The sequence below is a fragment of the Marmota monax genome, unplaced genomic scaffold, assembly GCF_021218885.2.
Source record: "Marmota monax isolate L192 unplaced genomic scaffold, Marmota_monax_Labrador192_F-V1.1 WCK01_AAM20220418_F8-fsc00042, whole genome shotgun sequence".
Classification (NCBI taxonomy): domain Eukaryota; kingdom Metazoa; phylum Chordata; class Mammalia; order Rodentia; family Sciuridae; genus Marmota; species Marmota monax.
The window spans coordinates 3705259-3730832 of NW_026693008.1; positions in this window are offsets into that span (position 1 = coordinate 3705259).

A 25574-nucleotide genomic window follows, 5' to 3' on the forward strand; every position below is an offset into this window, starting at 1 on the left:
GTTCCGAGTGCCTGCAGGACTTCCCAATTCAATGTAGTCTGACTTCTTGTGACGGACAGTGGGTGCCCGCCTTTAGTCAGAAATGCCAGAAAATTCACATGGACCTCACCAAGAGCCTTTGGCCAGTGAATGAACCGTGGGCATACAATCCTTCTAGCACCCTCAGCCCCTGGGTTTCACACAATTCCCAGAAGTTCCACAGTAGGATTCAACTCTAGTGGTGCCTGGATGCTACCCACCTAGGGACAGCACATCCGAATCTCACAGCCTGCACGCCCTGTCTCATCCCCCACCCCCAACCCTGCCCCACTGCTTCTCTCACTTTCTAAATAGACTGTTTACACACTTGAATCTTTGCTTCAAGGTCTGCTTCTTAGGAACCGAAATGAAAGCTTATGCCATCCCTGACTATAAAGAATATATAGACTATTACACATCTATATAGATACAAAAGGACATTAAAAAAAAAAGCAGGCAGGCTTCCAATGACCCAAAGAGAATTTTCTGTTTCTTTAAGCCTTTGAAATTGAGTAAATAGTGAATTAAGAATTCATCTCAGCTGTTTAGCATAGTGGCTGTGTGTGGTGGCCCTGGGGAGCTGTTAGTTAATCTCATCAAAGGTTGTCCCCCTTGCTGAGAGAGTAAGGTCCTCTCTCATCTCCTCACCCTCCCCTACCAGGGGCCATGTTACCACCAGCACCTCCCTGATGAAAAATTAAGCCACTAGAGAAACCCAGAAAGACTCCTTTTAGGAAACAGAAACACTGTTCTGCTTTGGTCCCAGAATCAAAGAAAGATTTTGATGTCAGCAGCTCTGAGTGAATTGTTAAACTTTTATTTTGAGGCTGAAGGAAAAGTCACCTTGAACTGCGTCTTATGAATAGCCAGGAAGAGAGTGAAAGTGTTCACTTGGGTGTGTGTGCATGGGTGCGTATACACACACACACACACACACACACAAAATCACCAAGTGTGAAGTAGCTCATTTTCCTGAAATCTAGAAAGAAAGAAAGATAATAAAAAAGTAAAGCAACAGACAACCTTTATTTTAGTGCTTCCTAGGTGCCTAGAACTCTCCTTATGACAACCCTAGGAGTAGGTATTTTACCCCCATTTTACAAATGAGTAAACTGCGGTTTAGAGAACGGAGTCACTTGCATGAATACTGAGAAAGAAAGACAGTACAAGTTCCATGAAAGCAGAGATTACATTTTGTTCACCATAGCATCCTCTAGCACGATGTCCAGCCTGTAGTAAGTGTTAGGTAAATGTGTGGGGCATGTTGGATGGCTGTTGAAAATCTGTCTTGAGTAGCAAGTATTTGCTGCCAAAGGAATCGTCTAGGGTAGAAGCAGCAGATGTTTTCTGCGAAGGGCCAGATAGTAAATATTGGAGGCTTTGCAGGTCATAAGTTCTCTGTGGTCTATACACAAATGGAATATTCCTCAGCCATAAGAATAAAATTATGGCATTTGCTGGTAAATAGATGGAACCGGGGACTCTCATGCTTAGTGAAATAAGCTAACAAAAACCCAAAGGCCAAATGTTCTCCCTAATATGTGGATGTTAATCCACAAAAAGGGAGGATAGGGAGGGGAAGAATAGAATTCACTGGATTAGACAAAAGGGATTAGGGGAAGGGAGGGGATGGGAATAGGAAAGACAGTGGAATGAATGGGACAGAACTTTCCTCTGTTCATATATGAACACACGATCAGGGAAACTCCACATCATGTCCAACCACAAGAATGGGGAGTTAGACTCCATATATATATGATATGTCAAAATGCACTTTATTGTCATGTATATCTAAAAAGAACAAATAAAAAAAACTACAGGGGAAAATAGCCATAGACAATATATTATCCAATGTTCATATCTGTGTTCCAATAAAACTTTATTCACACAACAGGCAGAGGGCAGAATTTGAGTCACAGGCGATATTTTGGCTGACCCCTGATCTGGCACCTTGTTACTCAAAGTGGAATCTGTGGATCTGCCCATCTGCATGACTTGGGGCATTAAGTATAGCATTTCAATGCTGTGCTATATGTATTAAATTAGAAACTGCATTTTAATAAGAACTGCAGGGATTTATATGCAGACTAGCATTTGAGAAGCGCTGCTCTGAGACTTGGATCATGTTGGCTGTCAATCAGGATCATTATAGGGGTTTTTAAATAGACTCTTATTTCTGATGAACACTGCAAGAGTGTGATGATAGCAAGATTTGCTTGGTTTTATGTGATCACCCAGGTCCCCGCTGGTTCTTCTTCCTTACTGATGAAAAGAGGAATAAGAAAAATCCACTTGGGCTGGGGCTGTGGCTCAGTGGTAGAGCACTTGCCTAGCATGCGTGAGGCACTGGGTTGGATCCCCGGCACCACATAAAAATAAACAAGTAAAATAAGGGTATTGTATCCATCTAAAACTAAAAAGAAAAAAAGCCCACGGAATTGGAACAGACCACCAAATCTGGACCACGCAGTTCCGTATAACTCCCAGGTAATCACTCCACGGCATAGGACCAGAGGTCCCATGCCTTCCACAGAGAAGAAACAGCTTCTATGGAACCAAAGCAATCAGCCTCGAATCTGATTGCTCAGATATGTGTACAAATAATTTAGATGTCTTTGCCATCACAGGTCATTAAATGTTCCACAAAGTGCAAGCTGTTCAAATAAATGTCAGGCTCAGAACCTTGGAAAAAAAATGAGTCTCTCTCTCTCCAAGGGTTTAAATGCCTGATTGTAAAACTCGATGATGAGTCTGTGCTTTTTTCAAAATGAATTTGTAGCAAAAAGGACCAAGGAGGCAGAGTGTGGGGCTGAGGGGGCAGGTGGCTCTCCTATTCCCTGAGTTCCCTACCCCCAGACCCAGTCAACCGCAGACCACTGGCCTGTGATGCCTGCATCTATGTTGATCACTAGAGACCTTTTTTTCTTGTCATTTTTCCCTAAACAATACAGTGTAACAATTATTACCCCACATTGACTTTGGATTAGGTATTATAAGTAATCTTTAATTATACAGAAGGATGTGTACCCATTGTAATTGTAATACCATTATAATACCACCATTTTATATAAGGGTCCTGAGCAATGGTGGATTCAGATATCCACGGGGAATCCTGGAACCAATCCCTCTTAGGTAGTGAGAAATGGCGGTACTGCCCCAGACTGAGAAAACTTGGCCACCTACTCTGCCTTTCATTAACCACACGAGCTTGAGCAAGTCAATTGAATCCATAAGTCACTTGAGTACTCTCTTCTGGAAAGTACTGGAAAATGGGGAATAAGAACGCCAGCTTCTAATTTCTCCATGTCTGTAAAAATTCTACTGGATCATGGGTTGGAGTTGGGGCTCAGTAGCAGAGCACTTGCTTAGCCCATGTGAGGCACTGGGTTGGATCCTCAGCACCACATAGAAATTAATCAATATAATAAAGGTATGATGCCCACCTACAATTAAAAGAAGCATTTCTAACAATTCTACTGGTTCATGATATTTTGCCCTTACTTACAATTTTAGTAATATGTTTTCCAAACTTTTCACATATGTAATTCCAAAGTTTGTAGTGAGATATATTCACTCAGTGCAATTTTCATAGTAAATTTGGAAGCAACCTGAATGTGCAACAATACGAGAGCGGCTAAATAAATTGTGGGACAGCTAAATATGCTAAAATATGTAGCGGTTGGAAAACAAATGGATCTATTTGCACCGAAGTGAAAATATATCCACGCTGTACTGCTACATGGGGGGAAAAAACACAAACAACGACATAGTTCATTGATTCCAAGATGTTCATTTTTTATATTCTCACAATCATCATCTTATAATTGTTGGTGTCTTATAATTGTCATTGACCAGACAACAGACTCGATGCCGTTCAAAAAAATAATGACATATTGTACCATCAGTGGCATCTACGGTTTAACACATTATGCAAAAAGAACCACATACATATGTGAATAGATTTGTTCATCTGTTTCTCTTACAATGTGTATATCTATACATACAAACACACACACACACACACACACACTAGTCTACAGTCTCCATCCTACAATGGTTTGACGTACGATCATTTGCTTTACAACAATGCAAAGACAAGAAACATTGGGTCAAAATTATATTCAGCTTTCGAATTTGATCTTTGGCAGGACAGTAAGCTATTTTCTCCAGATGCTGAGTGGCAAGCAGCTCCCAGTCACCTGCACAATCACTCATAAGTGGGAAGAACTGGTCCCCTAAAGTGTGTTATGTAGCTAAGATGTGAGGCTGGGTTGCTGGGGTGTGTGTCAAATGCATTGGCGACTTATGATATTTTCCAGTTATGATAGACTTATCCGGACAATCTCCCATGATAGCTTGGGAAATATCTCTATATGAAAATTGAAAAATAGCCAGAAATATACAACCAAAGGAGGAATAATTCATTATAAGGAGAAAGTTAAATAAATCAAGCTGGGGGGTGAGATCAGAGCAGTAGTCTTTCCTTGTAGATTTTATAATTTTCACAGTTTTCATATTGTGTTGACAGCAAACATATTTTACTTTTTAAATGGAAAACAGAATCGTATGATCCCAATGCTGTCTTTATCATTGTCCCCCAGGACTCAAGTGAAAACGTTACCTTCTGCTGGTAAGTCTGTAGAGAGAGGTGGCGATTCTACTTTGTTTTCTCATCACCAGAGACGATGCATCAGAGACAGAAACTGGAGATATTTAAGACTGCCACCATTTTTTTATTTGGCCTCGAGTGCAACATTTATTCTGTGAGAAAATGAGACAGGACGGCCCGTGGTGACAGGGAAAGCCAGTCTCCTCCTGTTGGCTCCCTGGGATATCACTTTGATTGGGGAAGTGTCGTGAGGCGCTCATTCATGAGGCAGATCAGCAAGGAAATGTCAAAACATCGGCAAATTGTGAGTAAATAGACTCAGACGTTTTGCTGCAAACTTGCTGAGAACAGAGACTGTGGTTCCCATATGCCCCAACAGACTCCGCTGGGTAGATGCCTTCATGAATATTAACCAGTGGTGCATTTCAGGGTGAGTGGTGGATACAGCATGCTTACCAGCCCAGCTCATGAGAAGCCTGGCCCGTGGGTGGGAGAGAATCAAAAGACCACAGTCCATCCTGGCCCCTTAAAGGCATCCTCTAGGAGCCAGAAAACCATGCCCTAAGCAGAGGAATCAATGGCACATTTCATCACATCTGATGAAACGTAAGATTGGTTGGCAAACTATCCAGCATCTTGTTTATTCTCATCTTTGTAGGCTCATAGGAACAACACATGACAGTGTTGACACCCTTTGCTTTTGGACCCCAATTCCTTCCATCAAACATGTGCATCATTAGGCAAAACACAACCCCCTATAACAGGCAAAAGATACACAGTTAGGCAAAATTAATGCATCAACGTAACCTCTCTGAAATTCCCAGGATATTTCATGTTTGCCCCTGAGGATCTGCAAGGTGAGTTATTTATTCTCAAGATGTAAATGGCCAGAGGGGTTCACATGGAAAATTGAAGAAAAAGAAGATGAGCAAAACTTGGATGAGTTTAGCAGTTAAACAAGATCATTGTTGAAGCTGGGAGGTGGACACCTCGGGGGTCATGAGGCTTTTCACCCTAATTTTGTGTAAGTTTGAGTTTTCATAATAAAGTATTAATTGAGAGACTACTGGGAGACTCTTAATGTGATGTGCTGAATTTCTGCATCAGCAGGGAGATGCTAATTAATATGCAAGCAAAATCGTTATTATGTTCTGTTTCCTTACCGAGGATGGGGAGTGGGAAATGGAGATAGTACTTCCAAACAAAAATGCAGATAATAGCTGGGCATGGTGGCACATGCCTGAAATCCCAGCAGCTTGGGAGGCTGAGGCAGGAGGATTGTGAGTTCAAGGTTAGCCTCAGCAAATAAGTGAGGCCCTAAGCAACTGAACAGACTCTGTCTCTAAACAAAATGTAAGAAAGGGTTGAGGATGTGACTCAGAGGTGAAGCATCCCTAGGTAGAGGTGAAGCATCCCTAGGTTCAATTCCTGGTACCAAAAAAAAAAAAAAAATAAAGATAATATTAACTCACTGGGGTATGATAATTATGAAAAAAAAATGAAAGTAAAATTCCCAGCACTGTGTTTCAAAGTAAGTTATCACTAAAATAAAATCAGAAAAAGATTACATTTTAAATATCTGTATACTGACAACAACTATATTTTAATGGTGGGACTATTTGTATTTGTTATTTTTATCCCTTTCCTATTGTGTACATGGAGAAAAACACATCATTTATGATAATTTTTGTTTGCAACTAATGGAGATGCATTTTTACCCATACAGGGATGGGTCTGAATTAGATTACAAAAAGATTCAGGAACATTCCTAATCTTGGAACTATAATTCCTCCCTGAGTTCAAAGGCTTATGGAATGATAACTTTGTTCCATGTTCCCTGCAAGAGCAATTAAAAAAAAAAAAAGACACCTAATTTTCCAGGCACAGTGGTGCACATCTGTAATCCCAGCAGCTCGGGAGGCAGAGGCAGGAATATCACAGGTTCAAAGCCAGCCTCAGCAACTTAGCAAGGCCCTAAGCAACTTAGTGAGATCCTGTCTCTAAATAAAATACAAAACAGGGCTAGGGATGTGGCTCAGTAGTTAAGCACCCCTGGATTCAATCCTGGGTATCCTCCTTCCTCTAAAAAGCCAAATTACAGTGTACCCATATCTTCAACCTGGTGGTTCCAATGGCGTTCATAATAGCTGCTGGATAAAATTGCTGTAAAATCAGTTGGTGGTTTTACTTGACAAGATGGTTGCAGTAACTCACCCTGTAGTTCCCTTGGGGATAAACAGGAAATATCCTACTACTATTCGAGCGTTATTGTTTGTCTGTTTGTTTGTCTTAAAAGCATGTCTTATATGCCTGTTGCCTCTGCTTTTATCAGGGACCTAAAATAAATAGCGCTCAGTGATTTCCAAGAGTCAGTGATGTTGATGCTGCTGTGAAAGCATCATATCTACTGCATCCATCACATGTCCCCACGACGATGCTGCATGATTAGGCAACATCAACGCGACCAAGGAGCTTCCTTGAAAAGAGAGGACTATTTCAGGGTTTTCCCTGAGGTAACTGCAAGGTCAGTTACTGTGTCCCTCAAACTATCTGAGAGAAAAATGCTCATGGAAAACTCAGCAGTCTATAATAATAAGCAGCCTATAATAACAAGACTTGCTTGCGAGTCTCGGGGGGCAGTTGATTCAGAGTGAGTTGACTGACAGGGCTTGACTCAATGTCACCATCCTAAGGATCACTGGCTGTGAGCTCCTTCAAGGTGGCGCTGGCTGAAATGAAGAGGCCAGACCTCCTTTGGGCTCTTTGTTGCTTTCATTCTCCCATCGTCCATTCTAGATTAATTTTCCTGATGACAGAAGAGAAAGCACGCAACAAAATGCACCAGTACTTTTTCTTCTCTGAACACTTCCTTGGAAATACGTCTTATCTTTTCCCCTTAAAGTTGTCATTCAAGTGCCTCTCTAAGTTTCTGTTGGTGTCATATCTGCTGAAGTCTCATGGGCCAAGCAAGTCATCCAGGCAGCCCAGATGGCAGGGTAAAGAAGCGGGCTGCACCTCCGCAGTGAAAGGGATAAAGAATTGAGGTCCCCCGTGCAAACAATTGGCCACATGGACTTAGATAATAAGGACTCCTGTTTCTCTGTGCTGCAGTCAAGTTTGCATTGGCATAGAGCGCCATGGATCTCAACAGATCCCTGAGGCAAAAGAGAACTAGGAGAACCGTGAGTTGTTTCAATGCTGGAATTCGTTTTAGCTTGTAGCACACTGTCTTCTAGATGGTCCATACATGCTGTCCACTATGAACGAGGAGCTTCGATGTCTTTCTTCTGGAACACTTCTTCCGAGAGTCCCTTTGGTGTCTCTAGAGAGAATTCATCATGCCTTCCTCTGATCTACCTCTACACCTTGCTCCTAATTCAGCTTTCCCTCTTCTCTGTTGGTTTAAACCATGATCCACCTCCCTAGTGTCTGAAGCAATTGAGAAGAGGAAAGAGCATACATTATGGGGTCAGGAGTCAGGGTTCCAATCCCGGGTCCTACAAGTGGGAACTCCCACAAGCTATTCAGCCGGGCGTTGTGTGCCTTCGTCTTCTCTTCTGTAGAATGGGAATAATGGTGGCACTTGCTTAAAACAGATATTGAGAGAATTAAATGAGAGTTAAACAGTAAAGTTCCTGGACTGTGCTCAAATTAATTGTGAGGTATAACCTCTTTATCCTTAAAGCTATTTAACTGACTTCCTGCTGCCTTGGAGTAACGTTATAACACGGTCTTGACTTCCAAAGAACACAAAGATCCTGACGTCTCCATAAGGTCCTTTTTAATTTGATTGCTGAGATCCAAATTGTTAATGGTGTAGCCATTGGGCCCTGAACAGAAGGGGGCAAAAAACTAATCGCAGGGTAGCCCCCAAAGACCACCTCATCTGACCCCCAATATACAACTCCACGAAGAGGAAAGAAAACACAGGAGGATCAAAATGTACCCAATTAATATTCATCTTTACAGCTCTCATTTCTACATATTGTATTTCTATTCCTCTGAGCAGAAGGTTCTCTGAAGTCATTTGGATAAACTCCATTTGCCAAAAACCCAAATAATAAGATGATGTGGGGAGAATGGGAAATTAAATGGAAGGGCTAGGGCCAGACGCGGCAACAAGATAAAATTCCATAAGCCGCCCTAAGTCCTCAATCTGAATGATGCATTACTTTGATGCTTCTCATCTTCAAAATGGGTGAGCTGAGGGTTAGAGGCACGGAACAGATGGCATCTTGATAGACTGAATTAATACTCTGAAAATGAGGGAGGAGACGCATGGTCTACAAAATCCAGAAAGCATTTCAAGTAGAATGGAGCTTATGTTATATTCTGAAGCATCTGAACATTGGATGTTTGGGTCACCACTGCTATTTTAACATATTTGTCAGGGAGAGCTGAACAAGTAGAGGTCCTCTATGTGCTACCCAGTTTTCGATTCAAAAGACGACCTTTCATGGTGAATCATAAGTACACCAGGACTTATCAAAGAAGTTGTCTTTGTAGAAACATTTAATTAGGATTTCTAAGAGATAGAATGCATAAATAATAAAAACTAAAACTCAAAGAATGCAAAAGGACCTATACTGAAAACTGAAACTCCCCAATTCTAGTCCCCAGTCCTCATGGGAAATGCTATTACTAATTTCTTACATGTCCTTTTTTACGGTTATATGTTTGTACATTCTGACAATTGTAAAGAACCAGAATTTTTGATTGCCATATTCTGCATGCATCTTTTTAAAAACTAAAACCTTGTAGGAGAGAGAATTTAGATGATTTGGGTGAAGTTGTTCAGTGATTCAATGAATCAGTTAGGATTTAGTCTTAAGTAAACAAAACAAATTAAAAAGTCAGCATACTACAGTGATGTAGCCACATCAATATTTATAGCGAATCAATTCACAATAGCTAAGCTATGGAACCAAACTAGGTACCTACCCTTCAACAGATGGATGGATAAAGAAAATGTGGTATATATACACAATGGAATATTACTCAGCCATAAAAAGGATGGCTTTATGGCATCTGCCAGCAAGTGGATGGATTTGGAGACTATCATGCTAAATGAAATAGGCCTGTCCCCCTGAAAAACAAAAGGTTGAATGTCCTCTCTAATGTTCGAATACTAACCCACAACAAGTGGTGGGGGAATAGAAGTTTAGTGGATAAGACAGAGGGGAATGAAGGGAGGGGAGGAGGATGGGGAAAGGAAAGACAATAGAATGAATTGAACATAAGTTTCCTACGCTCATGTATGAACACACGACCAGTGAAACTCCACATCATGATCAGCCACAAGAATAGGATCCTAAGTAGAATAAGTTATTCTCCATTTCTGTATAATATGTCAGAATACATGCTCTGTAATGTATATATAAAAAGAACAAATACAAAGCTATATGTATATGTATGTGTCTCTCAGCTCATAGGAAAATATCCAGGGGTCGATCTGACAGCTTTGAACACGGCTTGCAGCCTTAGCTATTCATTCTCCCTCTCACTGTTTTGATCCATTCCTCACATGTTGCCTTCACTTTTAGATCATTCAGAATGACAACATTGTGGCCAAAGGGTCTCCTGCTCTCCTTCTCCTTCTCCTTCCTCTTCTTCTCTCTCTCTTTATGCCAAGGATTGAACCCCGGGGCACTTAACCCCTGAGCCACATCCCCAGCCCTTTTTATTTTTTATTTAGAGACAGGATCTCACTGAGTTGCTGAGGGCCTTACTAAGTTGCTGAGGCTGGCTCTGAACTTTCTATCCTCTTGCCTCAGCCTCCAGAGCCCCTGGGATCACAGACGTGCACCAATCCTTTCTTCAAATACAGCCAAATGCAATGTTCTCCAGCCGTTCAACAGAAGTCTGAAGACAACGGCCCCTGTTGCCTCATGCCCAGCCAGAGCAAATCACTGTGCCCACAGGCACCTTCTCCCCATTCTCTCGCCCCCAAGGTACATGGTCTAAGAGGAAGGGAGATTGTATCACAGAGGGGAAAGCTGAGGTGCCATTAGCAAAAGAAGGATGAATTCGTAGGTAGTTGGAAATCACAGAAGGTCACTGAACTCCTACGATCAGGAGAAAGATGGAGTTGTGATCTCTTCCTATGCATCAGAAACTAGTCATAGCTAGGATCAGGAAGGAAACCTTTATCCTTCTCTTACAATAACACATAATTGTCTATTCTCATATCTTATTTCTTATTACAGGACAAGCCTCAATTGGATCAGTTATGTAAGTTATCTGTCTAAAAGCCAATCCAATGTTTCCATTTTCTATAATAGTGACTTGAATTCAATAGTACAATAATTCAGATCTTGGTCTCTTTCCAAACGCTTTGCAAAATAATTCCCAGCAAACACATGGTGATTGCTTTATATTTTTTTTTCATCCTTTCAGGAAGCCGATTACCAAAATGTTCTTAGCCATGAAAACTGGCAGCTACATTTTTCCATTACCCAGATAACACAAACATGCACGCTAGATCCTCTCTTAAATAGAAATGATGAAGTGATATCCAGAGGATTGGTATCAAATTAGGAAAATTGCAGGCAATTATCAAATGGAAGAAGTAAACCAAAAGATAATACAAGACAAAATATCTTGCTTTAAGAGGCACATTTCAAGTGACACTATATTTACTAGTATCATATGTGCACAAACTGGGTTGACTCATATGGAAAACATAGTCTTTTTTAATATCAGGATTGCAAGAGATTCAGATTGAAATAAATATCACCAAGCCTCATGACGTGGTTGTCTGATGGACTAGACCATTGGAACCCCAGGGTCTGGGTTAAAATGACCTTTATGTAAAAAGCTAATGGATCTGGGGAATCTCTCTTAGCAATGCTTTAGTAACCTACACTTTAAAAAGGTAAGATGGCCCCAACTCCTTATTTGATAAACAGTGATACTGAAGTACAGAAAAAGAAAATTGCTGGGGCCGAACCCACATTTAAAACCACACTGGTCTCCAGATTTCCTCACCTTTTCCTTGCCCCCAGGGCCATTGAGAATGAATCTGAGTGACCGGGTAGTCAAAGCTGGTATGAAATTCTATTAGGAAAATGTCTGGTTGAAGAATTACCAAAATCATGGACTTTAACTGTTCCTTACAGAACTCTTTTCCTGACTGTACAAAGCTTCTGTCTGATTTAAGGCTTAGTTGGTTCTTAAGTGAAAGTGTTCTGGGTAAGAAATGGTGTTTCCCTTAGTCAAAGAGTCTATATTCAGAAGGTCAGAAGTGCCCTTAAAATGGGTCCACTTCACAGAACAACTGATTCTTATTGTATTCTCTATTTAAAAAAAAGTGAAGAGAGAGGAGTTTAATACAAAGAAAACTTCTAGCTTATGTTTTTCCCGGGTGACTTGAGTCTTATTTCCCTATTTATAAAATGGTATCTATACAATTTATTTATTTTTTATTTTGTTTTTATGTGCAAGGGACAGAACCCAGGGCCTCATACATGCTAGGCTCTAGCTGCATCTCCAGCCCTGGATAATTTATTTAAAGTGATGTTTCAAATTGGAATCATGCAATCTCCACAATCTTCTGGTTTCGATAGATAAGATTTCCTCTTTCTTATTTTTTTTTAAAATTAATGAATTAATTTATTTGTCATGTTACATGTGAGAGCAGAATGCATTTCGACTCATAGTACACAAATGGAGCACAATTTTTCATGTCTCTGGCTGTACATGATGTAGAGTTGCACCACATGTGCAGTCATATATGTACCTAGGGTAATGATGTCCATCTCATTCCACCATCTCCTGCCCCCTCCCTTCCCCTCCCTCCCCTTTGCCCTATCCAAAGTTCTTCCATTCCTCCCATTCCCCACCACCCCCATTGTGGATCAGCATCCACTTATCAGAGAAAACATTTGGCCTTTGGTTTTTTGGGATTGGCTAACTTCTCTTAGCATGATATTCTCCAACTCTATTCATTTACCTGCAAATTCCATGATTTTATTCTCTTTTAATGCTGAGTAATATTCCACTGTGTATATATACCACAGTTTCTTTATCCATTCATCTATTGAAGGGCATCTATGTTGGCTCCAAAGTTTAGCTATTGTGAATTGTGCTGCTGTAAACATTGATGTGACTCTGTCCCTGTAGTATGCTGTTTTTAAGTCCTTTGTGTATAAACCAAAGAGTGGGATAGCTGGGTCAAATGGTTGTTTTATTCCCAGTTTTCTAAGGAATCTCCACACTGCTTTCTAGATTAGTTGCAACAATTTGCAGTCCCACCAGCAATGTAAGAGTGAGACTTTTTCCCCACATCCTTGCCAACACTTATTGTTGTGTGTATTCTTAATAACTGACATTCTGACTGGAGTAAGTTGAAATTTTAGAGTGGTTTTGATTCGCATTTCTCTAATTACTAGAGATGTTGACCATTTTTTTCATATATTTGTTAACTGATTGTATATCATCTTCTGAGAAATGTCTGTTCAGTTCCTTAGCCCATTTATTGATTGAGTTATTAATTTTTTGGCATTAATTTTTTGGAGTTCTTTATGTAGCCTAGAGATTAGCGCTGTATCTGATGTGTGTGTGGTAAAATTTTCCTCCCATTCTGTAGGCTCCTATTCACCTCTAATTATTTCTTTTGCCAAGAAGAAGTGAATCCATCCCATTTATTGATTCCTGGTTTTATTTCTTGTGCTCTAGGAGTCTTGTTAAGGAAGTTGGGGCCTAATCCAACATGAAGATGACTTGGGTCTACTTTTTCTTCTATTAGGTGCAGGATCTCTGGTCTAATTCCTAGGTCCTTGGTCCATTTTGAGTTCTCTGCATGGTGAGAGATAAGGGCTTAATTTCATTTTGCTGCATATAGATTTATAGTTTCCCCAGCACCATTTGTTGAAGAGGCTCTCTTTCCTTCTTTAATTTTAATTTGACTAATTCATCTTTGTATCTTCCGCATCCAGCATTATGCCTATCCATAATATTATAGCATTATGTAGAAGTTATATCTGTGGCAGTTGAGACAAGGGGCCACCACTGTACCCATAATTTCCAAGTTTAAAAAAAAAAGTCTGTTAAGTCCCAAGTTTTTAATTTTATATAGAATGGTGGGACATCATGGAACAATAAAACTCACTCTTTAGGGCCTAAAAGTCTTGTAGAACTTACTGATTTCCATGGTGAAAATAGCCAACCATGGCCAATTTCAAACTATTGATAACTAAATAAAAAGTTTTAAAGATAAGTGGCATAGCATACCATTATGCCACAGAGATGCAGTTGATGGAAATAGCTTTAAAGTATGGACAAAGTTGAATGAAATAATTAGAAAGTGATGAGTCTAAGTGTTTTTTTAAAATTTAAATATAATTTATTTAATCAAAAATAGAAATAATTTACTTTTTGAGGTGTTATCAGAGATTGAATTCAGGAGCACCAGGCCACTGAGCCACATCCCCAGCCCTATTTTGTATTTCCCTTAGAGACAGGGTCTCACTGAGTTGGTTAGGATCTCACTGAGTTACTTAGGGCCTCACTGTTGCTGAGGCTGGCTTTGAACTCACAGTCCTCCTGCCTCAGCCACCAGAGCCACTGGGATTATAGGAGTGCACAACTGGGCCCAGCAATAACTTAATTTTTGATAATGATTGTGTTTAATAACTGAGATTCAAAGTAAGTGAACATGAACAGCCAGTTCTTGGAAGCCAATATGATCTGGGTCCATTGTTATCCCCAGAAAGGGCCAAAGCACCAAAAAGGTCTGTGGGATTTTGCCATGGCTTCTCCAACAACTAACTCTGAGACTGGAGCAAGTCTATTTCACCTGTCTCCATTGCCTTACAAATAATCGAATCATGGCAGTAAATGTCTCACGGGTTAGGTTAAGAATAAAGGAGAGAGTATAGAAAAAATTAGTGGCATATTTTTAGAGCTCAGCAAATATCAGCCTGAAGGAAGAATAATAATAATAACACTAAAGAAGGGTTCCCTTATTGACAGATGAGGAAGGGATACATATATGGATAGATGGATGGATGGATGGATGGACAGACGGACAGAAAGATGGATGTTTTCCAAGTGGGAGAGTAAAAGGCTTTTTTGATTGAAAAACATACAAAGAAAACGGAGCTGTGTTCACCCTGAAATACGTCCCCGTGGAAGAAAAGAAATCCTCCACTCTTGCACGCGGGGTAGACTTAACCAGCTGCTCTGCTCTCTGGGACGCTGCAGGCCTCTATTATATACAAAGAGACACAAAATGACTTGCTATTAGTAGCATCAGCTGCTGCTAAAAAAGCAGGGAGAGAAATGTCTGTGACTCGCTCCTCCTCCATGCAGTGGGCTTTCCAGGCTTTCCAGCCCAAGTGTTAAAGTCCCCCCCCCCCCCTTCCAGTCATGATTTGAGAGCTTCTACAGCTATTTTCCTTGGAAAAGGACTGAGTCTGTCTTTTTTCCGAATCACACCTCAGCTAATTGCAAGTGCCACTGTCTTTTCTCCAGCCACCTTCTCCTCTCCTGAGACTAGCAGGGAAGACATATCTTTCAGACCCCAGCACAGCCAGCAGGGGCAGGCTGCAAGCCTTCAGGGGTTAGAGTACATCTTTATAGTCCAAAACCTCATTGATCATAAGTGGCTATGGCTATGATTCAAAACCATCAACAGATGTTATGAGATCTAAAATCATAAGCAGAAGGGGGAGTGGGTCAAAAGGACCCCAGTGGAGGACAAGTTAATGAATGGTGGCTAACGTCTAGATGATTATTTTCTGAGAGGATACATTGTCCAAGAAAAATGGGAACCAAAAAGAAGACCATTTTACTGTGTATAAAGAAGAACAGAAACATTTGTTTCTAAGCAGAGTGTGCTCAGCAGGATCAGGAAGGCAGAGGTGGAATTTTCTCATGGGAGAAGCATTTCTTATATGATGTGGACTCTCAGGGCGAAGTGGAGTCTGTGTGGTCATTGCCCAGATAGCCTGGCCCATAACAAGTACTGTCTCAGAGAAAAAAAAAATGGAAGCAAAACTCATTTACCATTACACTTTGCAGTATTGTAAATCTTCAAACAAATCCTCAGATGGTGATGCAACTGAAATGAGGACAGGCAACCTGCGTAGAGGCCTAGAACTTTCTTTATGGGATCATGCTGCCTTTCTCCCACCATGGAGCAGGGGGGAGACCTGGACATGTGTTTCTGTACGCGTCCTCCGAAAGCTAACCTCTGAGAGTATCCTTGTGTTTGAGTGCACAAATCTAAACCTGGCTCTTCTATCCTGGACACTTCAAAATGAAGAAAAGATATTTTGAAATATCTGTCTGTAACAGCCCTGGTAAACACAGAAAAGGTTCCATCAAAGGACAAAAATACAACAAAGTGGATAGAGACTTGGGATAGAAGGAGCACCTTCAGCCTGGTAAAGATTATCAGCCAAAACCCCAGAGAAGGTCCTATATGAAGCATTCCTGTTGAGACCAAGGAAAACACTAGGGTAACTTCTTCCTCTCCTTTTATTATCCCGGAGGTGTCCGTGTGGCACGAAGACAAGGAAAAGAAATGGAAAGGATGAGGACTAGAGAGGAACCCAGGAAGCCACTACCCACCAATGATGAAAAACATCAAGAGCTCAAAAGAATCTTCACATTATCACAGTGAATGAGACCGTGTAAGAAAGGTTCTTGTATATAAAAATCAATATGCACAAATAAATCTCTCTACTAGCATAAAATATTTAGAGAACAACTTTTTTTAAGTTTTCATTTATATTCAGAAATTAAGGATGAGGCACCTTCTTAATGGCCAGGAAAGGTCTGCATCACAAAGTCGTTGTTTCTCACCAAAGTAAATTAAGACCAGTTCCAGGAGAAATCCCTGTAGATTTTTCTTGAGTCATCTAAAAGGTAAGATAATTCTAAAGTTTGTATCCAAGGGGACAGGCTAAGCTGTGGCACTGTTAAAGAAAAAGTTGGGAGACAGACATACTTTCTGGGTAACAAGACATAGTATAAATCTATGGTAATGATGACAATGTGATTTGTTTTAGTCATGTACAGAAAATGTAACAGAATAACAAAATCAGAAATATGTAGAGAGATTGTTGTGGGTTGAATTGTGATTTCCAACTAAAAAAAAGAAATGTTGAAATTATAAGAAGAGACACAGTGGTGGTCATGGAGCACCCTCACAGGAGAAGACGGAGACTGCAGTTCCGAGAGGCCAGGAAGGTGCTTGGCTAGAGCTTGAAAGGGAGCCTGACCCTGCTGACACTTTGAAATTGAACTTGAGTTGAATTTTCCAGAACTGTAATATATTTCTATCATTTTAAGCCTCACGGTTTGAGGTATTTTGTCATGGCCCATTAGGAAACAATTACAGGGATGTATGAAAATAAAGACAGAGCCATAAAGAGAAACGTTCACAAGGTTTATGAATGGGTTTAAAGGGAAAAAGAATCCTTAAAAGATTTCAGAGAAAATATAAAAGCATATCTTCATTTCCTCTTCTAGGCATTCTTTATATAATTTGAATACTAATCCATTACTGATACTGCCTGTTATGGGTGACGAGTTCTGCATCCCCACATGTTGAAGTTAGAGAAGCACGCCGTTGCAAGCATATAAAGCAGGATTTATTTAAAAGGGGGTTGTTGAGAGCCACAGCCAAAGGGGCCCCAGCAAACTTCCAGCTGCCAGCTGATGATTGGCTCACAGCGGCCCCAGCAAACTTCTAGCTGCCAACTGATTGGCTCCTCTGCAGTGATGCTCATTGGACTGTTTCCCCGCCCTTTCAGACCACGGAGCTGCTCATTGGGGGACTTTTTTTGGCTCCGCCCATGCGACCCAGCCAATTGGCCTCAAGAGCAGGAGGAGTGGGGGGGTTGAGAGGTTTGTGGGAAGCTGTTGGTGGCAGTTGGGCTCTGAGGGAATTCCTGAAGAGCTCGTGTGGTGTGGCATGTGTGTGTGTGTGTGTTCTAAAAATAAAGTTCGTTTCTGCTTGATAAGTGGCTCCTGAATTGTGCCCAGCCAGGCTGTGGCAGGGGGTCACATAAACTTCTCCAGGGAGGGAGAAGGGGACAATAGCTGGGATCCTGGTATCTCGAGAAGCAGGTGTTCTGCCCTTTTTCTATGTCCTAGGCTTCCTTTGTTCTCCTGCCTTTTCCCCCTTATCTTTCTCCTTCCTGCGAAGGTGACCAGGCCCAGGACTAGGCCCAGGAATGCTGGTGGGGTGGCCCAAAGTGGGGAAACAGGTGGGCTGAAGGGATGGAGCAGCCAAGGATACATTACAACCTTATAGCTCCCTGTGGGGAGGGGCAATTCCTGCGACTGGTTACCCTGGCAACTGTTTGGAGCCAGGGAAGGTTCTTGATCAGAATGGGGGAAGGGCTCTGAAGGAATTAGCATTTCAGTCCTTCAGGGGACAGTCTCAACTTGCTGGACTCACTCAAAATTGGCCTGACTCATCTACCTTACTGGATTTACCTGTCTCTACTGACTGCCTGTCTAATCCTGGCTTCATTATCAGGCCTATGCATCTAATTTATTGTTACCCAGTCTTCCCCTTTGAGTCAGTGACTCACCATCTACTCCTTTATTGAAGCTGCAAACACAGGGACTTCCTTAATCCTTCTTTTTGTCTTGCATTAATTTTTCCAGGAAACTCTCCTGACTCTGCCACCAAATATATCTAAATTTCATCAATTCACGTCATTTTTTCTGTAATTTCTTAAGTCAAAACTACCATCCTGAAACTCTGGGCCCCTGAAGTATACCTGCCCCTTCTCTGAGACCCTCATACATCCTGAATAGATAATTCTCCACCAAGCCACTTGGTTTAGAATGAGTAATGATGTTCCAACCTCCAATGTTACATGTTGATGCTCTAATCCTCAATGTGATGGCATTTGAAGTTGGGACCTGTGAGATCAATTAAGATTAATTAAGAAGTATGATAATTACAAAATATTTTTTTAAAGAGAGAGAGAGAGGGAGAGAGAGAGAGAGAATTTTTTTATATTTATTTTTTAGCATTCGGCGGACACAACATCTTTGTTTTAGTATGTGGTGCTGAGGATCGAACCCGGGCCGCATGCATGCCAGGCGAGCGCGCTACCACTTGAGCCACATCCCCAGCCCAATTACAAAATATTAATGGCCATGAAAATGATAATAAATCTATAGTTGCCTCTCCAGGTGAAATTTTCTGGGTTTACTCATTGATCTATTGGCCAGGGTTTTAAAAGCACCAATATTCAGGTCCCTATTGCCTCAAATTCAATTGCTAAAAAAATTCAGTGGTGATTATAGTTAATTTAGGTTTTGATTGAATGAAGATAATAAGAACTATCCTCACGGCGTGTTGTTTAGAGAAAGCTGCCGCAAATAGAACCTCTGAAGTTTTATTTTTTTTTTAAAAAAATTATTATTAACTTCTCATTTGGAAACGAAACACAAAAACATTAAAAATAAACCCTCTAGGTTTCAAGTGAAAAAAAAAATCTAAGCACTACAAATAATCAAGCCCTGAAGCTGTTTTTAAAAATCTATTTGTGATGCTCTAACACCTGTTAAATCCCAGTCTCTATTTTAAAAACCATTCAATCCTCAAACTAAATAAGATATTATTATGCCCTTTAAAATGGATTTTTGTCTAGAATTATTTCAGATCAATATGTGTGCTCTCTTTTAAAGGAAAGAGATTGACTTTTTTTTTTACATACAAAGCGATTGCTATTGATGATCGTTTTGAAATTTATTTCATCATGCAACACAGATCTAAAGGTTTTTATGGGTGCACATGGTTACCCATAACAGTGGGGCTCATTTTGATGTATTTGTAAATGTGTGTAATATAATTTGCTCCATTCGGTCAACTGCATTTCCCCTGTCCCTCCCCTCCCCTTATCTGCTTCTTCTATCCTTCTGGTTTTCTTTCTATTTATTTATTAACTTTTTAAAATTGGTACAACATAGTTATGAGTACATGTGGAATTCATTGTGATATATGCATGCATGCACATAGCATCATCTGGTAAATTTCATTCTGCACCTCTCCTCCTTTCCTACCTCTCCTCCCTCCCTCCTGGATTCTCTTCCTTCACTCCACTGTTCTTCCTTCTCCTTTCCTGATATTCCCTTTTTTTGATTCCTTATTTCTCTCTAGCCTCAGCATATGAGAGAAAATGTTCCATCCTTGACTTTCGGTGTCTGGCTTATTTCACTTAGCATGATGTTCTCCTGTTCCATCTATTTCCCAGCAAATGTCATAATTTCATTTTTCTTCATGACTCAATAAAATTTCATTGTGTATATAAACCACATTTTCTTTATCCATTTGCCTGCTGATGGCCACCTGGGTTGGTTCCCCGTCTTGTCTATTGTGAATTGCCCTGATATAACCATTGGTATGCACATATCTATAAACTCACTTTTTTATGATAATGCCATGAAAGAAATGATGAAGTTATGTATTAATCTGATGAGGGAGTCATGGATTATTGCTGTGTGCAGAGTTTTTGGTTTTGTTCATCTAGCAATATTTCTCTTCCTTTTAGCCACAACAGCTTTGGTTGCTATTTCACCCAGCCATGGTCCCACATGGTTTCAGGGAAGCTGACCGGACTTCCTGTTTTGGTCATTCACATCTTGACCCAGACTAGGAAAACCAGGTTGTGAAAGGAGTGCCTCTGGTCAGTGGTTCAGAACTGGACCATGACCCAGAATGGGTTAATGAGTTTTATGGAACCAGTAGAAAAAAAGAAGCTCACTTTGGGCTGAAACCACCAAAATAGAAAGACGTAAGACCAAAGATAGCATAGCACTGAGATGAGTCTTAATATTTTCCTGAAGAGAAAGCAATAGAGAAAACAGAGCCAAGTAATGGAAAAACACAGAGTCCTGGTGACCTGCCTGAGCACCTGTTATTACCCCTGTTGGACCGCACTGCAAGACTTGTAGGTTACTTCTCAGGTCATACCAGATGACCTTGAGTAAATAGTGCTCTCACCTATAAAATAAAGGTTTGAGGCAAGATGATTTCCTAAGATCTCATGTAAATCTCACACTGAAAAAAAATATTGTGATTGACCATTCATTACTGGCTCCATGGATAAAATCTTAAAGTGACCCAATTTTCAGTTGAAAAAATTTAATGATGCTGACCATGTTTGCTCTTTTTGTAGATAACAAAGGATGAGTCTTAACTGTATTCATAATTGAAGAGGCTATAACTTCATTCTGAGTCTCTGATCCTCAGTGAAAAAATATACAAGGATTATACATGGTATCTTCAATCTGGTGAAGCTCAAGGGCAAATACCCAAGTTAACTTGATCAAAGATGTCATTTTCAACCTATGTCATGGTCTTCAGTATCCTTGCCCTTCCTTGTTTGAAGAACAACCCTAGTAGCTTTCTCATTTCACATGTATTTGATGAAATTCTGTCTGTACTACTTAGCAAATGCAAAGAAAAAGCCCTTTCATGTAATCCTTCATAGTTTAATAATTATTTGACAGACGGCATCCATATCCCCTGCTAATTATTTCCTCCATAAGGCAGGATATTATATTTCCCAGAAGATGTTTTACAAGTAGGAGAGATTTTGAAAATATATAATATTTTGACCCTTTAAGATAAAAGATTTGTTGGTGAAACTCATCCTTTTTATTACTGAGGTGTCATTCAAAATAAAATAATACGTTTAGACATACTACAGCAATTTACTTGCTATTACTCAAATCTCACCCTCTAATTAGAGGGAGAAATATGAAACCTCATCAGTGCATAATTTAACAAACTCAGTGTCGGGAATTACCATATTTTCTTCTTGCCTATCACCCAAATTTGTGGGCATGAAGAAAAAAAAATGTTCACTTCTAAAATGCAAAGCTGTGATTTATAACAAATGAGTGCTTTAGAGGTGAAAGAGTGAGCTCGGGCTCATCAAAGGTTTTGGACAAGTTCCAAAAGGCAGATTTTAAAATATGACTCAATCTCCAAGTCCCCATCTGCTTTGGGATGCAGTGGAAAAAAGAAATGAAGTCACTTGGGGAGAGAGAAAACTGTGAAAACCAGAACTTTTTAAAACTTGGAAGGAAATGATCATGAAGCCATGGAGACTCCAGGAAGAATTCTCACACTGAGAATCACAGTCCCACGTGAGTAGCAGAGACATCCCTAAGCCGGAATCCGAGGTTCACTTGCTCTGCCATTTCTGTACCCACCCTCCATCTCTATAGCCTATTAGGATAGGTTAGAGAGGTAGTCCTAAAATTATAAAGGTGTAACCAAATCAAGGTTAGTGTTCATTCTTATCGTATTCCAATATGTGTGTTCCTGGTCTGGAAGGCTTCTATGTGGTCTTCCCTCTGTGACTCCACCTTTCCCCAGGTCCTTGGGGTGGTCATCTTCATTCAGACAGGTAGTTGGGAGAATAAGATCCAGGGAAGGAACACTCACATCTTAACTACTTTGGCCTAGAAGAGATAGAAATCCACTTCCCTTCACTTTCCATTGGCCAAAAAGCACTCATTGTCTGCATCCAGATGCACAGGGGGCAGGAACATCTAATCTAACCATGTGCCAGGAGGGAAAAGAAACAAGTACTAGTGGATTGCTGTAGACTCTGCTATGCCCCTGTTTCCCCCCACTCTCACATTTGCAGAAGTGACAATGCAGAACAGTAAGGACCCAGAGTAAACTATGCCCTAGGGTCAGACTGTCAGATCCCAATGCAAAATAATCTACTCTTAAGACCTATACAATGGTGAACAGTTGTGTGAGCTTTCTGTGTTTACTCTTCTGTAAAATGGGAATAAGGAAAGCAATTGACCATGGCATTGTTGTGAATGTTGAATGCATATTAAATAGATATTTGACATTAAAAAATATTAGAGAAATTTTAAAACATTTAAAAATAAATAAATATTAAATAACTATTAAACAAATAAAAATTTAAATGAATATCAAATAAATATTTAACATTAAATAAATATTAAATAAATTTTAAACATTTAAAAATAAATATTAAATAAGTACCAAATAAAATTTTAAAAATATTTACTATTAAATATACATTTAATAATAAATGAACATTTACTATTAAATATATATTTAATAGTAAATGTATATTTACTGTCAAATAAATATTTAATATTAAATAAATTAATGTCCATAAAGAACTTAGAATATGCATGAAACTTAGTTCCTTCTCTGTATCTTTTTTTTTAGTCCGATATCTAGTTGACAAGAAAAATAGTCTTGCTGAATTAAGCAAAAGAGAACTATGGGGGGGATCAAGGAGGACTACAGAAACAAGGAGGCTTAGAAAATAAACAAAGAGCAAGCAACCAGGCAATTCTTCCAGCAGCCCAGATCCATCCATGGGTCCACAGTTGGCTCCTGCTGCTTCCTCCCTCCAAATGTCACCACACCCTGGAACACTTAACTCAGACTCCAAGTGCTAGAATCAACTGCCAGGTTGGCCAAGCTGAAGTCAATTGCCTGCCCCTGAGCTTGCCAGAGTACCCCAAAGGGGTACTTGGCTCCACCTGCTTTCCAGTTCCCAACAATGCGCACACTCCTCAAGGGATAAAGTTATACTGGTGCTGGTACCTTGCCATGATTAGGTACTGGACAAATAAATAAACAAAAAATCCCATCCACGCTATGATCCATCTCCCCGTGCATGCACCCATTCAGCCATCCATCTGTCCATTCCTCTACCATCTCTCCACCCATCCATCATCTCTCCTCCATCTATCCACATAGACATAGATTCATGCACACATCACTAGATTTCAGTCATGTTCTTGATATCCAAGTGCCCATAAAAAATGAATCTTTCAAAGGCAGCTTTTATGGACCTAATCCTCCCCAAGGCTCGTGTCTCCGTGAGCAGCAGATGACAAATATCACAGCCAGAAAATAATTGACTGGAAAGAATTAGGTCCCCTACCTCAAAGCCTAACCTTACAAAGGACAGTCCAGCTCTAGGGTGAATGGAATCTCATGTTTCATGAGGTCGATATTTGTTATGATGGCATGACAAAACAACCTTAGTCAAATCTTAAATCCAGGCTGCATCGAAAACCAGAAGATCACTTTCAAATCCAGATAACAAATGTACATTAAAGGCAAAGAGGGTGTACAAATTCTGTTTAAATCTCTCTTTATAGAACCAGATTAGGGTTGCTCTTGATACAAACGCTTCTTTATCCTACCCGAGATGTATATGACACTTTGAGCAAAGTTTGAGTCTTTTCTTCTGGAACTAATAACCTAATTGAATTTACAATTGCTGTCTTAGAATTGACATATTCAAAATAAAAGGAAAAAAGAACATTGTTCATCTGTGGAATTCAAATTAGCCTTTCAGATCTCCAACGAGGACAGCCTCCACAAAAGATTCTGTATTATAAGGGGGTTAATAGTTTTGGCATTTTGATGCCATGTTTTCTGGAGAATTAAAATTTAGTCACCAAAAAAGTGCAGCGACGAGTCATAAGAGACACCTTGTTGTGTTTGCCTCCTACTCTTCATGTTTGGATGCAAGATACCATACTAAGGGGGGTATGTCAATCATTTCAGTTGGTCCTCATGACAACCCTCATAATGTAAGCTTTACTTTTTTCATTTGATCTCTGGGGAAATTGAAACCAGTTTCTCACCCACCTTCAAACTCAAGTAAATGATAAATCTGGAAGCCAAACTGGGAGTCCTATTCGAGAACCTAAATTTAAGTATTATATAGCTCTGCAGATCCACTGATCAGTCTCTCACTGATGGCTGCTTAATTTTTTATTTTGATTTTTGCTTTTGTGCCAGAGATTGAACCCAGAGTTGCTTAACCACATCCCCATCGCCCCTCTTCTTCTTTTTTTCTTTTATTTAGAGACAGGGTGTTGATTGCTGAGTTGCTTGGGGCCTTGCTAAATTGCTGAGGCTGGCTTTGAACTCAAAATCCTCCTGCTTCAGCCTCCTGAGCTGCTGATATCATAGGTGCACACCACCACACCTGGCCTGGCTGGCTATTCTTGGTATATGTAATCTTACTATTCTGAGTGATATTATAGGATTAGATATTTTGTGAAAAGACCACCTGGGTTATTTCTGCCAGAAATCTGGAACTAGGATTAAAATAGGGTCATGTACTCTTTGTTCGATTCAGAAAATGAAAGAGATGTGTTTAGGTGGGCATATTAGTCACAGAAAGTGGGCTGAGTAGCAGAAAAATAAGAGAAACTGTGCACATTCCTTAAACCATTTTTTTTGTTTATTTTTATTTTTTGTTTTGTTTTGGTACTGAGGATTAAACCCAGAGGCATTTAACCACTGAGCCACATCCCTAGTCCTTTTTAAATATTTTATCAGAGACAGGGTCTCACTGAGTTCCTTAGGGTCTCCCTGAGTTGCTGAGGCTGGCTTTGAACTTGAGATCATCCTGCCTCAGCCTCCCAAGCTTCTAGGATTACAGGCATGAGTCACCATGTCAGGCTCTTAAACCATTTTTTAATTAGCATTGGATGAAACAAGAATTTAATGTTAACCTCGGTAATAAAAGCAATGCCGAAGACATCCCTTCCCAGATGTGTATTATTTCAATCCTCAAGAAAATCTGTAGAATCTCATAAATTAGACAAAATGACCAGTATGTCTACCTATTAGTTGCTTCACTGCTATAGTTGTAATTGATATTTCTTAGCACTTTCTGTAACTCATAGCAGAAGTCCCCAAAAGTTATTTACTTACAGGAAATTATTAAGAATAATGTACTGGTACTTAATAGATCATTTTCACTTAGGGTCCCCTTTTGAAATAAGGTAACTTGTTCTGTATTATAGAACTTTGCTAATAGCTTCAAATTCTCTATAATACATGTTTAAATATTATAAACATTAAATCCTTCTACTGTTTTCCTATTCCCATACCTCCTCCCTTCCTTTCATTTCCCTTTGTCTAATCCAATGAACTTCCATTTTT